Raw genomic sequence first — 13,493 nt, 5'->3', positions numbered from 1 at the left:
AAAAAAAAGAAAATCAGCAACAAAACTGTGCAGGATTGTAGCGAGTGAATATAAAGTATGTGATACCTGGAACATAAAAGTTCTCAGTAAATCACGCTTAATAAACAGTAACAAATAATGATCAGCCCAAACCAAGAGAAGATCATCTCCTTTGGTTGTAAGGAAATAGGACTTAGGCAGCTCTTTCCTTCCAATCCGCCTTCCCACTTTCACAGGCCACACTGCAGCGAGCATTGGAAGGCTCTCTGCCAACAGCAGCGCCGGTTCGTTATCTAAGTGAGCCTTGGTCATTAAGCAAAGTCAGGGTCTTTGTTACTGGTTTCATCCCCACTGGCCTTGCAGAGAAAGCCCAAGCCACAGGGTACATCTCCGCCTGCCAATGCCCTGTATTCCTGAAACAAAAAGGCAATAAAAAACACGACAGTTAGTGTCAGACGCGGAGCCCGGGCTTGGGAGCGGGCAGGGAGGGCTCCCTTTTCTCCTTGTTCCGCAGCACCTGTCACCGAGACGGGAGATGGGGGCCCGGCCCCGGCTGGGCAGCGCCGCTTCCTCCTGCCCCCGCCGCGCTCCCTCCCGAGCGGCTCCGGCCCGGGCTCCCGGCAACGCGGCGGTGCGGCCGGCGCTGCGGCGAGAAAGCGCCCATTGAGGGCTTGCAGCTGCCAGTGCCGCCTGCCCAAATCGACATAAAGCCTGGACTTCAGCTCCAGTGAAGAAGACACTACTGTGTTCTTCCTGAGCCCCAGTCACGGCTATAAAACATTAAAAGCAAACTGGTGATTGTTAAACACTGCATTTGTTTACACCCCGAATCTTGAATCACAATGGGGCAGCTTGGGCTGCCAAGGCCCGGCGAGGCCCGGCTTTCTCCTGGAGGCTGGAGTCTGTTCTCCGACCCAAGGGACACAAGAAAAGTTGAGTAAATAGCACATCGCATTTCTTTTGTCAGATGTTTGCTCACGAAGACTTCAATCGGATATTGGGGGGCTTGGGTTGAAGGACAAGTACTTGCAGAATCAAGATGCTGTCTCCCGTTAGCTTTGAGGCTTTCTAAAGCATCCTGAAAGAAGAAAAAAAAAAAGCCGAGCTACATAAAATATATCCGGCCGAATTAGGGCGTAACAGGCATCCTAAAAAAAAAAAAAAAACTACTTGGAAGAAAAAATGGGAGGGGGAAATAAACGAAATGATAATGGCAGTGTGGTTAAATGGTTAAGCCAATGGAACCTCAATTCACGATTCTACTCTTGCAAATCTGAAACAATGTTTCATTAAAAAAAAAATTTTTTTTTAAAGCCCCTCTGCGTTCCCCTTTTCCCAGGCTACAATACATAAAACAGATTTCCTTTTAAATGCCTCTATTTCGCTTTTAAATTTTTTAGGGTTTTTTTTTTTTTTCTTGTAAATATCGTGTAAGAATTGTGTGTGTGTGTGTTTTTCCTGGTTTAAAAAGTACATTATAATTTGATAAATTGAGAAGATGCAGAAAAGAAGTATAATGAAGAAAGTAATTATAAGTCCCATGATTTCAATTAGCAGTTGCTTACAGTCTTATGTATTGCCTTTCAATCTTTACATACACACTTGCACACACAGAAAGAAAGAGAAAAAAATGAACATACCTAAATGGAATTCAATCCTATTTAGCTTTATATCATGGCTTTTTTTTTTTTTTCCCTTCTGGTAACCATTTCCCATGCCATTAGATGTTCTTAAAAGGATGGTCTGTACTGACTTTGGAATATTTCTAGGCTGTTTCTTTACACTGGAAAAAGTTCAGACAGTTTATTTACACCATGCCATACTTAGAAACGAGAAGAGGATGCTTATAGTTAGAGATTACAAGGAAATGTATTTTGCACTAGATATATGCCACTTTCTTCAGAATCATTTAAGAATTGCAGCTGGATTCTGCATAATATTTGGCAAGTACAAATATAGTAGTACGATGAAGTTTTCTCACCTTCAGATGTACTCCAAAAAGAGAAATGAGAAGGATGAAAATAGAGTGTGAGGGTGGGGTGTGGACATGAGAAGTAGAGCCAGAGAAAGGGAGACAATGCTCATCTACGCCCCCCCACACACACATAAACACACACAGGTACACATGCGCGCACACACACAAACACACCAATTTCTGTAAGGCTTGAATCAGCTGACATGATCTCTGTTTCTTAAGAACCTCAGAATCAGGCTGGACATGGTGGCTCATGCCTGTAATCCCAGCACTTGGGGAGGCGGAGGTGGTGTGGCAGGGGTGGAGTGGGAATCTCTTGAGGCCAGGAGTTCGAGACCAGCCTGGCCAACATGACAAAACTCCCATGTCCACTAAAAATACAAAAATTAACCAGGCATTGTGGTGCCTGCCTGTGATCCCAGGTACTTGGGTAGCTGAGGCATGAGAATTGCTTGAACCCTGGAGGTGGAGGTTGTAGTGAGCCACTATACTCCAGCCTGGGAGACAGAGCAAGACTTTGTCAAAAAAAAAAAAAAAAAGAAGAAGAAGAAAAAGAAGAACCTCAGAATCAAAACTCAAAAGAATCCAGTGGAAAATCACAAGGATTAAGGGGAAGAGACATATTACATATTAGAAATGCACAGCTAACAATGTGACAGCAGACAGGTCTGATACGGCATTGCTTGTGTACCTCTTACACAGAGGGCTGGACGCTGGACATGGAAACATAGAGATGAATAGATAAGTTACAGGTCTTGGTCCTTGGAGTTCACAGTCTAATGGGGAAGACAGGGTATAAGCAAGTGGTTTCAGCACAGCTTTGGAATTACATAGAGAAGTGAATGAAGTGAGTGAGAGCCCAGCAGAGGAGAGACCAGGATTCACAGAAAGAAGATCCCAAGATCTCAGAGAGGAAGGAGCCTTGGAGCCAAGTAGAGAAGAATGAGACCTTACAAACGTAGGGGAAAAGGAGACATAATGGGAAAAATTTTAACAGTTGAACTAATTTAAAAAAAAAAAAAAAGGCAAGTGTATTTTAAAATGTCTTTTCTTCATAGGCTTGGGAACCAATGTTATTGGATACAGACTTGCCCTTATTTTTGTAACAAGAGATATTCCTTTAAAAGTTTGGTATATGGCAAACTGTGATATTTTAAGCATATTTCAAAAAAGAAGGGACTCACCATTTAAAGAAACTGAACTGTGAATTTGTTTGTCATCTAGATAATCACTAATTTGTCTTTTTTTTTTTTTTTTTTTTGAGACAGAATTAGTCTTATTGCCCAGGCTGGAGTACAGTGACATGATCTTGGCTCACTGCAACCTCTGCCTCCCAGTTCAAGCAATTCTGCCTCAACCTCGCAAGTAGCTGGGATTACAGGTGCCTGCCACCACACCGGGCTGATTTTTGTATTTTTAGTAGAGACGAGGTTGCACCATGTTGGCCAGGCTGGTCTTGAACTGCTGACCTCAGGTGATCCACCCCCCTCGGCCTCCCAAAATGCTGGGATTACAGGCGTGAGCCACCGTGCCTAGTCTATTTGTCTTATTTCATATGGACTTTACACACCACCTGTAGTTAGTGCAGTCATGAAAATAGCATCTCCCCACCTGTTCCACTCATTAGTGTCAAACCCAAAAGGACCTTGAGTGGGTTTTAGGTTTATTTGCTTAAGCCCACCCCACAACCCCCACCCACACACATTCACTTACCCTACTTATAAGTGAGTATTGCCATTAAGACGTCAAAAGGCAGCCACAGCACAAGCACATGTGGCCATGGTGAATGCAAATGTTAAAGTTTAACCTTTTTTTTCAAAGCAAGTGTAATTGATTTTGAAAAGTATCATATTTGCAAAGCTAATTTAGTATTTTTAATTCCCACACTGGTTTTTCTTAACCAATTTGCAGCCTCCCCAATCTACATGGTGACGACTTTTATTTATTTACTGATTGATTGATTGATTGTAGTTTAAGATCATTTTATCGAAGATCAAGAGGCTGGGAGAGGGAGGGGGCAACTACAGCCCCCACCAACTCTACCAGGGAGAATGGACCCCTCCCTGCCCCCTGCCCTCTAAGTTGCTCCCCCTGTATTATGGGAGGGGACTTTGTGCAAACTCTGCCCTGAGGGGGTCACAGTGACTCTTAAGGTTGGTCAGGGCTATAATTACAACTTAACAAACAGAGAAACCAAATGAAGAGGCAATTTTAGCTACTCTCCCAGGTAGGCCCTTAAATTGTCACCTGTTAGAATACATTTTCTGCAGGGACTGGAGCCTGCCTCTTCAGACAAGCTCTCTGTCCTTGGAGTCATGAAGCTGTCATTCTTGGGAAATGGATCATGCTCCACCCTTTAACCGAATAGAGCACTTGAATTCTTATAGTACTGAAAAAAATCTATGAATTTAAAATGGGAAGAACATGTGCCACACAATCTGGCTGGAGGGGTAGGAGGCGGGAGTCTATTCTTATCTTTCTGTATTTTTCCTCTGATCACCAGACCAGAATGTGTTTCACTGTGGTTAGAGTAAATAAAGACTCAGGATAACTTTTCTTTTTTCAAACAAAAACAAAAAATTCAGTCGTCCTGAAAAGCACTGATAATGTGAAATAAGACAACCGTAGTTGTTATTTAATGGGTCATCTTGGCTTTATTTTTCTTAAATTGGATGTTGTTTTTTCAGAATACTCATGTTCCATGGATATATTTCTAGTTTGAAGAGAGTTAAGCTACTTTTCAAGGCTATGCTTAAAAAAAAAATAAGTCGCTTTAAACGTTGCATGATCCTGTTTTGAGGGTCTTAGGTCAATTACACTATTGTTATCTTTCTCTTCTGACCATAGACTATAACTATAACCATTGTAAAAAAAATAATTAAAGAAACGTTTCTATGTTAACTTTGATTCTAGATGACTTACCTGGTCTCACTCCGTTGCCCAGGCTGGAGTGCAGTGGCGTGATCTAAGCTCACTACAAACTCCATCTCCCAGGTTTAAAGGATTGTCCTGCCTCAGCCTCCCAAGTAGCTGGGATTACAGGTGCCCACCACCACACCTGGCTATTTTTGTATTTTTAGTAGAGATGGGGTTCCACTGTGTTGGCCAGGCTGGTCTCCAACTCCTGACCTCAAGTGATCCACCCTCCTCAGCCTCTCAAAGTGCTGGGATTAGGCGTAAGCCACTGCACAGGGCCTGGATGACTTAAGAATATTACTGGCCGGGCGCAGTGGCTCACACCTGTAATCCCAGCACTTTGGGAGGCCGAGGCTGGAGGATCACCTGAGGTCCGGAGTTCAAGACCAGCCTGGCCAACATGGTAAAACCTTGTCTCTAAAAAAAAAAAAAGAAAAGAAAAGAAAGAAAAAAGAATATTACTAAAGACATTGTACTACTTATAACTACTACATAATAAATTACTCCCCTAAACCAGTAGCTTAAAATCCTCATTTTACTTTGTTCACGGTTTTCTGGGAATTCAGGATGTGCTCAGCCCGGGCAGCTTGGGTTTTCTCATGCAGTTTCAGTCAGATGTTGACTGGGGCTCCAGTCACATAAGGATCAACTGTTGTAGGTCCAGCAGTTGAGGCCCAGCTCTGTCATAGGTCCACCACTTAAGGTGTCTGCTGTGAGCCTGGCAGAGGCTAATAAGGGAACCTACACCAGCATGGCTATCTTGGAGTAATCAGACTTCCTACATGGTATAAGTCTTTCTCCAGAAAGGCCCAAGAGAATCAGACAAGGGCTTTTTCCAGCCGGCCTCAGACATCACATAGCATCACTACAAGATTCAATTGGTTCCAGTTGAGTCGCTAAGATTGGACCCTTCTAAATGGAAGGAGTATCAAATAATTTGCAGACACATTTTTAAACTTCCATCCATGTGCTTTTGTGTTGCTTTTTTTTTTTAATTTTCACAAACAACTCAGCATGTATTCTCTTAAGCTAAAAACTCCAGAAGTTTTTGAGTTCACTTTGTCCTTCCAGAACCTAGCACAGGGTATGTGTTACAGTAAATGAGGCCAAATATTTGTTAAACTGAACCAAAGGCTGACAAGCCATGAACTCCTGCCATCCACATGAAGGAGGAATTTTGTGGCTGCCAAATTTTTCTTTTGATATGTTAGAAGGCTCATCATGCTGATAATGGTACTATATATATAGATAATTAAAAAAAACAAAAAACAAAAAAACCAAAAAAAAAACCTTGGTTTTTTTCCAAGGTAAAGGAGTCTCAGTAATCCTGTAGTCCCACCCTTTACCTTGTACCTCCCAGCCCTCCTCACCCCACCCCAGTTTTATAGCTGAAGCCCAGAGAAGTTAAGTGAACTAACCAAGTGATAAAGGTATGGTCTCTAGTTGTATTCTGTTGATGCAAAAGTATTTGCAGTTTTTACTATCAAAAGCAATTCCAGGCATCATTTCTTGTCCATTACAAAATATTGTTTTCTCACTTACTATTTGGGGTTATGACTTTATCAAAAATTGCAGGGACATTGTGGGGTTTAGATCATTTTTATACATAAGGATAAGGTCTGCCAACCTGTTGATCTCAGCAAGAATTCTTTCCCTTCCTGACCTTTCTATTCATTCCATCAGGCAGATAAAGAAAAGGCCCAGAAAGATCTCACCAGGAGGCCATGGGACTCCAAGTTGCTCTCCTCAGATATAGGTCAAAAAAAAAACTAACTTCCTGACCCTTTCTTCATGCCTTGCAGTAAGATCTTGTAGTTTCTATGTCTGGGGCAGTGCTGAGTCTAGAAGGCTTCCTGTGATTTACAAAAAGCCTGTGAGGAAATGGAGATGCCCCTGAGCCTGCCTCAACCTGTAATAGTGATCCGCTGTATTTCCAGGAGGTGACCCATCATACTGTGATGTAAGACATGGTCCCAGCCCTTTGGGTTCAGGAATGCAAAATGTCAAGTCATCTATTTTGCATCACAATGATGCAGTTTTGTCAGGAACGATAGTATTTTTAAAGTGATCACCCAGTTGATTAACGAAAGGAAAGAAATCACTCCTTCTCCTTTGAAGTTTGCAAGGCTTCCCTTAGCAAAAGAAGGCTCTTGCTTTAGCTTGTTCTAGGACCATATTCAAGACTCTTTCAATTTAGAAAATTTCATATTTATTAAGAAAGGCAAATAATAGAACTAGTATATAAAATTAATTTGTTAGGTCAGTCAACATTTCTTTAAGTGTTGACTTAAACATTGAATTGATGTTTGTGTGAATGACTGACTGGCATATAGTGAGCACTCAGTACATGTTAATTTCCCTTCTTTTTCCAACAGCATTGTAGGGGGAATGACTCATGCTCACAATGTTTAGTATTTGTCTAAAATACTCTGAGTCTTCATTACCAAAAAATAAAGTTCAATAACATTTGACCTCCTAATTTACTAAGGCAGAAAAACCTTCTAAGCTCCTTGTATGAGTCAGGTTTCTCCAGAGAAACAGAAATAATTTGTGTGTTGGGCGGGGGCAAGAGACTTACTTTAAGGACTTGATTTACGTGAGTATGAAAGCTAGCACATTACAAGAGCTGCAGTGAGTAAGCTGGAGATCCAGGAGATCTGACGGTGTAATTCCAGTCTGAGGCCAAAGCCTGAGAAGCAGAAGAGCTGATGGGGTAAGTTCTAGTCTAAATGCTGGCAGGCTGACGACTCAGAAAGAGCCAATGTTTCTGTTAGAGCTTGAAGGCAGTGGGGGGTGGAAACCTTATGTTCTAACTCCAGGTAGTGAGCCAGAAGGAAAGTCCCCCTTACACATGGTAGCACCAACCTTTTTGTTGTATTCAAGTCTTCAACTGACTGGAAAAGGCCCATCCACATTAGGGAGGGCAATCTACTGAGTCAACTGATTTGAATGTTAATCTCATCCCAAAGTACCATCATAGACACATGCAGAATAATGTTTGACCAAATTCCTGGGCACCCCATGGCCCAGTCAAGTCAACACATAAAATTTACCATCATACTCCTTTTCCGTTGAGCACTAACCAAATTGAAATGTCAGAGAATTTGTGTGGTTGTAATAGAAATGATTTTCCGGTTAACCCTGTTTTACCAAATATGTGTAGTGTATCCAGTTCTCTTTAGGTTTCACTCTTTGCTCATAGCATTTCATTTTAGGGCATGCAAATAATTGGAATGCCCCCTTCTCCCTGCCTCCTTCTTCCTTCTCCCTATCCCTGTATGGGAATACAATGTTCACTCATAACGTTGAACCAGAGGAGGATGTTCTATGTAACATTGATTCTGTGACCATCCTAGGAAGGAATGCTAGTGAGAGCTCTTCATCTTTACTCCAGGAATTAATAGACTTGTCATCAGAGGTATTACAGGGCTTGCAGTTACAACGAAGCTTCACAACCATTCTCAGACATCAATCACATTTGGTGCTTGTAATTCAAAGGCAAATCATCTGTACAATTATGATTTATATGAAATTTAGGAATCATGAATGTGCTTTACTTTGGTCTTATTCAGAAACCAGTAGCTTTTCCTCATGGAGGGTAGCAAGTTTGGCTTGCACAGTGGAGGCTGTGTGCTGTGCAGGTTAACAGCATGCAATTACCAAGGCTTCAACGGCAGCTCTACCAACACAGAAGCAAAAGTGGAAAGCATGGCAGACTTCTTAGAGTAGAAATAGAACCATAATACTGAGGACACTGGATTGGATGATTGGGAAGCTATGGCCAGTGATGAGGAGACAGAAGAAGAAGGAAACACAGTTCATATAGAAGTAAAAGAAAACCCCGAAGAGGAGGAGGAAGAAGAGGAAAAGGAAGTTGAAGAAAGTGAAGAAGAAGAGGAATAAGAGGGCGAAAGTGAAGGCAGTGAAGGTGAGGAACAAAATGAAAAGGGGTCAGATGAGACGGAGTCAGGGAAGACATTAGGTGAAAAGCCAAGTAAAAAAATGGGCTCAGATTCTGAATATGACTCTGATAATGAGTGGACTAAAGAAGAAAGGGCTGGCTGGGTGCAGTGGCTCACGCCTGTAACCCCAGAACTTTGGGAGGTCGAGGCAGGCGGATCACCTGAGGTCAGGAGTTCGAGACCAGCCTGACTAACATAGAGGAACCCTTTCTCTACTAAAAATACAAAATTAGCCAGGCATGGTGGTACATGCCTGTAATCCCAGCTACTCGGGAGGTTGAGGCAGGAGAATTACTTGAACCCATGAGGCAGAGGTTGCAGTGAGCCAAAATTTTGCCATTGTACTCCAGCCTGGGAAACAAGAGCAAAACTCCATCTCAAAAAAACAAAAGTAAATAAAATATAATAAAATAAAATAAAGAAGAAGAAAGAGCTTATGATAAAGCAAAACAAAGGATTGAAAAATGGAGACTTGAACATAGTAAAAATGTAAATACCGAAAAGCTAATAGCCCCTATTATCTGCACACTTGGGCATGTGGATACAGGGAAGACAAAAATTCTAGATGAATTCTATCGTACTCGTACAAAATGGTGAAGCAGGTGGTATCACACAATAAATTGGGACCACCAATATTCCTTTTGAAGCTATTAATGAATAGGCTAAGATGTTTAAAAATTTTGATAGAATATATGGATTCCAGGAATGCTAATTATTGATACTCCTAGGCATGAGTCTTTCAGTAATCTGAGAAATAGAGGAAGTTCTCTTTGTGACATTGCCATTTTAGTTGTTGATATTATGTATGGTTTGGAGCCCCAGACAACTGAGTCTATCAACCTTCTCAAATTTAAAAATGTCCCTTCATTGTTGCACTCAAGAAGATTGATAGGTTATATGATTGGAAAAAAAGTCCTGACTCTGATGTGCCTGCTACTTTAAACAAGCAGAAAAAAAATACAAAAGATGAATTTGAGAAGCAAGCAAAGGCTATTATTGTAGAATTTGCACAGCAGGGTTTGAATGTTGTTTTGTTTTATGAAAATAAAGATCCCTGCTCTTTTGTGTCTTTGGTACCTACGTCTGCACATACTGGTGATGGCATGGAAAGTCTAATCTACCTTCTTGTTGAATTAACTCAAACCATGTTGGGCAAGAGACTTGTGCACTGTGAAGAGCTAAGAGCACAGGTGGTGGAGGTTAAAGCCCTCCCAGGGATGGGTACTATAGATGTCATCCTGATCAATGGGCATTTGAAGGAAGGAGATACAGTCATTGTTCTGGAGTAGAAGGGCCCATTGTAACTCAGATTTAAGGCCTCCTGTTACCTCCTCCTATGAGTGAAGAACGAGTATAAAGAAGTAAAAGCAGTTCGGGGGTATAGATTCTAGGAAAAGACCTGGAGAAAACACTGGCTGGTTTAGCCCTCCTCATGGCTTATAAAGAAGCTGAAATCCCTGTTCTTTTGTTTTTTTGAGATGGAGTTTCCCTCTTATTACCCAGGCTGGCGTGCAACGGCGCGAAGTGTGCTCACCGCAACCTCCGCCTCCTGGGTTCAAGCAATTCTCCTGCCTCAGCCTCCCGAGTAGCTGGGATTACAAGTGCCTGCCACTACGTCCAGCTAATTTTTGTATTTTAGTAGAGACAGGGTTTTACCATGTTGGCCAGGATGGTTTCAGTCTCCTGACATTGTGATCTGCCCACCTTGGCCTCCCAAAGTGCTGGGATTACAGGTGTGAGCCACCGCATCCAGACTAATTTTGTATTTTTAGTAGAGACAGGGTTTCTCCATGTTGGTCAGGGTGGTCTCGAACACCTGACCTCCGGTGATGCATCTGCCTCGGCCTCCCAAAGTGCTGGGATTATAGGCATGAGCCACTGCACCCAATCGAAATCCTTGTTCTTAAAGATGAATTGATCCATGAGTTAAAGCAGACACTAAATGGTATCAAAGTAGAAGAAAAAGGAGTCTATGTCCAGTCATCTACACTGGGTTTTTTGGAAATTCTACTTGAATTTCTGAAAACATCAGAGTGCCCTATGCAGGAATTAACATTGACCCAGCACATAAAAAAATATGTTATGAGGGCTTCCGTGATGTTGGAACATGACCCTCAGTATGCAGTAATTTTGGTCTTTGATGTGAGAATTGAATGAGATAGGGACTGATCGTTTAGGAGTTAGAGTTTTTAGTGCAGAAATTATTTATCGTTTATTTGATGCCTTTACAAAATATAGACAAGACTACAAGAAACAGAAACAAGAAGGATTTAAGCACATAGCAGTATTTCCCTGCAAGGTGAAAAGCCTCCCTCAGTACATTTTTAATTCTCGAGATCTGATAGTGGTGGGGGTGACAGTGGAAGCAGGTCAGGTGAAACAGGGGACAACCCATGTGCGTCCCAAGCAAAAATTTCATTGACATCAGAATAGTAACAAGTATTGATATAAACTATAAACAAGTGGATGCTGCAAGAAAAGGACAAAAAGTCTGTGTAAAAGTAGAACCTATCCCTGGTGAGTTGCCCAAAATCTTTGGAAGACATGTTGAAACTACAGACATTCTCGTCAGTAAGATCAGCCGGCAGTCCACTGATGCACTCAAAGACTGGTTCAGAGATGAAATGCGGAAGAGTGACTGGCAGTTCATTGTGGAGCTGAAAAAAGTATTTGAAATCATCTTATTTTCCCACACGGAACAGGGACTAGAGTAAATGCAATACTGTGTTGTAACATCCCAACAAAAACAAGACAAAAAATGGAATAGATGTATCTAAACACGATGAACTTAAGGAAGGAAGGAAGAAAAAGAGTGTATAAAGTGTTTTCCATGAGAAACTAAGAAACTTACACTGGTTTGACAGTGGTCAATTACATGTCCCCACAGTTCCAATGTGCCTATTCACTCACCCCTCCTTTCCCCAAACCTTCTCTACCTGGCTGCTGTTTTAAAGTTTGCCCTTCCCCAAATTTGGATTTTTATTACAGATATAAAGTTCTTTTGATTTTATACTGATTAAAACAGTGCTGCAGCATTTGATTAACCAAAACAAAACAAAAATAGAACTATAAAAGCAATGGTTGAAGAAGGATCTTTGTGCTTGTTTTAGATAGAACTCATTAGATTTTTACTTGCTATGCTAAAGAGACTATTATCTCCATATAATCTTATAATCTTTAGACACACAGTGAGGTAGTTACTGTTATTATCACCATGCTAAAATTTGAAAACAGAAACAGAGAGAACATATGTAACTTGTCCTAAGGTCACTTTGATTTGAAAGTAGGGAGTGTGGCTCCAAGGCTAACCACCAAACTAGGTGTCCTTTTGTTGGGACCACTCTCTGTCATCCAAGCAAACATACAGCCTGCCTCAGTGATCCCATAGGGGTGCTGCCTTGCACTGTCAAGTCCTATGGAAATACTGGGCAAAGTTTCCTTTCTGCTTTCAGGCCACACTCCTTGAATCTCAGGTAGGAGACTATGGGGGATAAATGGAAGCCCAGATCCAGTTGGGTCAGAGGCCACTCCTCTAGATCATTCCCTCTCCAGAGCCCTTAATTGTACAACACACCATCAACCACATGTCCCTTAGAGTTTTGTACTGTCAATTCCACTCAAGACTTGGGTTTCCCTTTAACATTTTTGTTGGTTTTGTAATAAACATCTTGGTGCAGAATTTTAATTCCACAACCAGCTGGGCTACCCTCAGTAACACCCTCAGTAATCATTATCCTCCCCTTCACCCACTGCTCACTTGATCACTCAACACATAGAGAGAGTCTCCTCCATTCCCAATGTAGACTATTAGAGAGGAGATAACAGTGGCGAACAAAGGCAGCATGGTCCCTGCCCTCACGGAGTTTATAGTCTAGTGGGGAAGACAAACATTATTCAAAGAGTTGCATATAAATATAAAACTATACTGTGACAAATGCCACAAGGGAAAGGTGCAGGGTTTGATGAGTCCAGGACCGGGAATTGACCTAGTCAGGGAGGTCAAGGAAGGCTTCCCTAAGGAGGTGGTGAATAGCTGAGAACGGAAGAAGCAGGGATGTGCCCCACAGGAAGAACACTCTCAGAAGCCCAGTCAGCAGCAGAAACGAGTGTGGTGTGATTTTGAGGAACCGAAAGAAGACCGGCATGGCTGCAGAAGAGAGGTTGGGGGTGTGATATGTGACGAGCAAAGAGAAGTAAGAAGCAGCAAGACTGCGTAGGCCTGTGATCAGGATTCTGGCCTGTATGTCTAGAGCAGCTCTTTTCAATTTGGCTACATGTCAGAACCACCTGGGAAGCATTTTTAAATACCGGTTAAAGGATTCCATTCCAGAACCATCAAATCTAAATTTCTGGAAGTGAGAACCAGGCATAAGTTGTTTTTTTTTTTTTTTTTTTTTTTTTTTTTTTTTTTTTTTTTTAAGCTTCCAGGTGATTTTACTGTGAAAGCAAGAATCATTGACATATAGCAATGAGAAGTCACTAAAATGTCTGAAGATTATGCATGTGCTTTGAATCTTTAGAGGGAGTTGGAAGCCGCCATCATCAGATTTACATTTCAAAAAGCATTCTCTGGGTAGAACCATGGAGTTAGCAATGCTAGTGTTTGGGAGTTCAAAAAGGAGACCAATTCAGTGACTACTATTTTTTTTTTTTTTTTTTTT

The 13,493-nt window shown here is 41.7% G+C and overlaps 1 pseudogene; it reads left to right on the top strand.

The window, feature by feature from the left end:
- The first annotated feature begins 8,159 nt into the window (after window positions 1–8,159).
- LOC108295512 lies at window positions 8,160–11,546 on the top strand (annotated as a pseudogene).
- Window positions 11,547–13,493: the final 1,947 nt, after the last annotated feature.

Source organism: Cebus imitator, unplaced genomic scaffold, assembly GCF_001604975.1.
Source record: "Cebus imitator isolate Cc_AM_T3 unplaced genomic scaffold, Cebus_imitator-1.0 Scaffold645, whole genome shotgun sequence".
Taxonomy (NCBI): domain Eukaryota; kingdom Metazoa; phylum Chordata; class Mammalia; order Primates; family Cebidae; genus Cebus; species Cebus imitator.
This window is presented reverse-complemented; position numbering and strand designations above follow the sequence as displayed.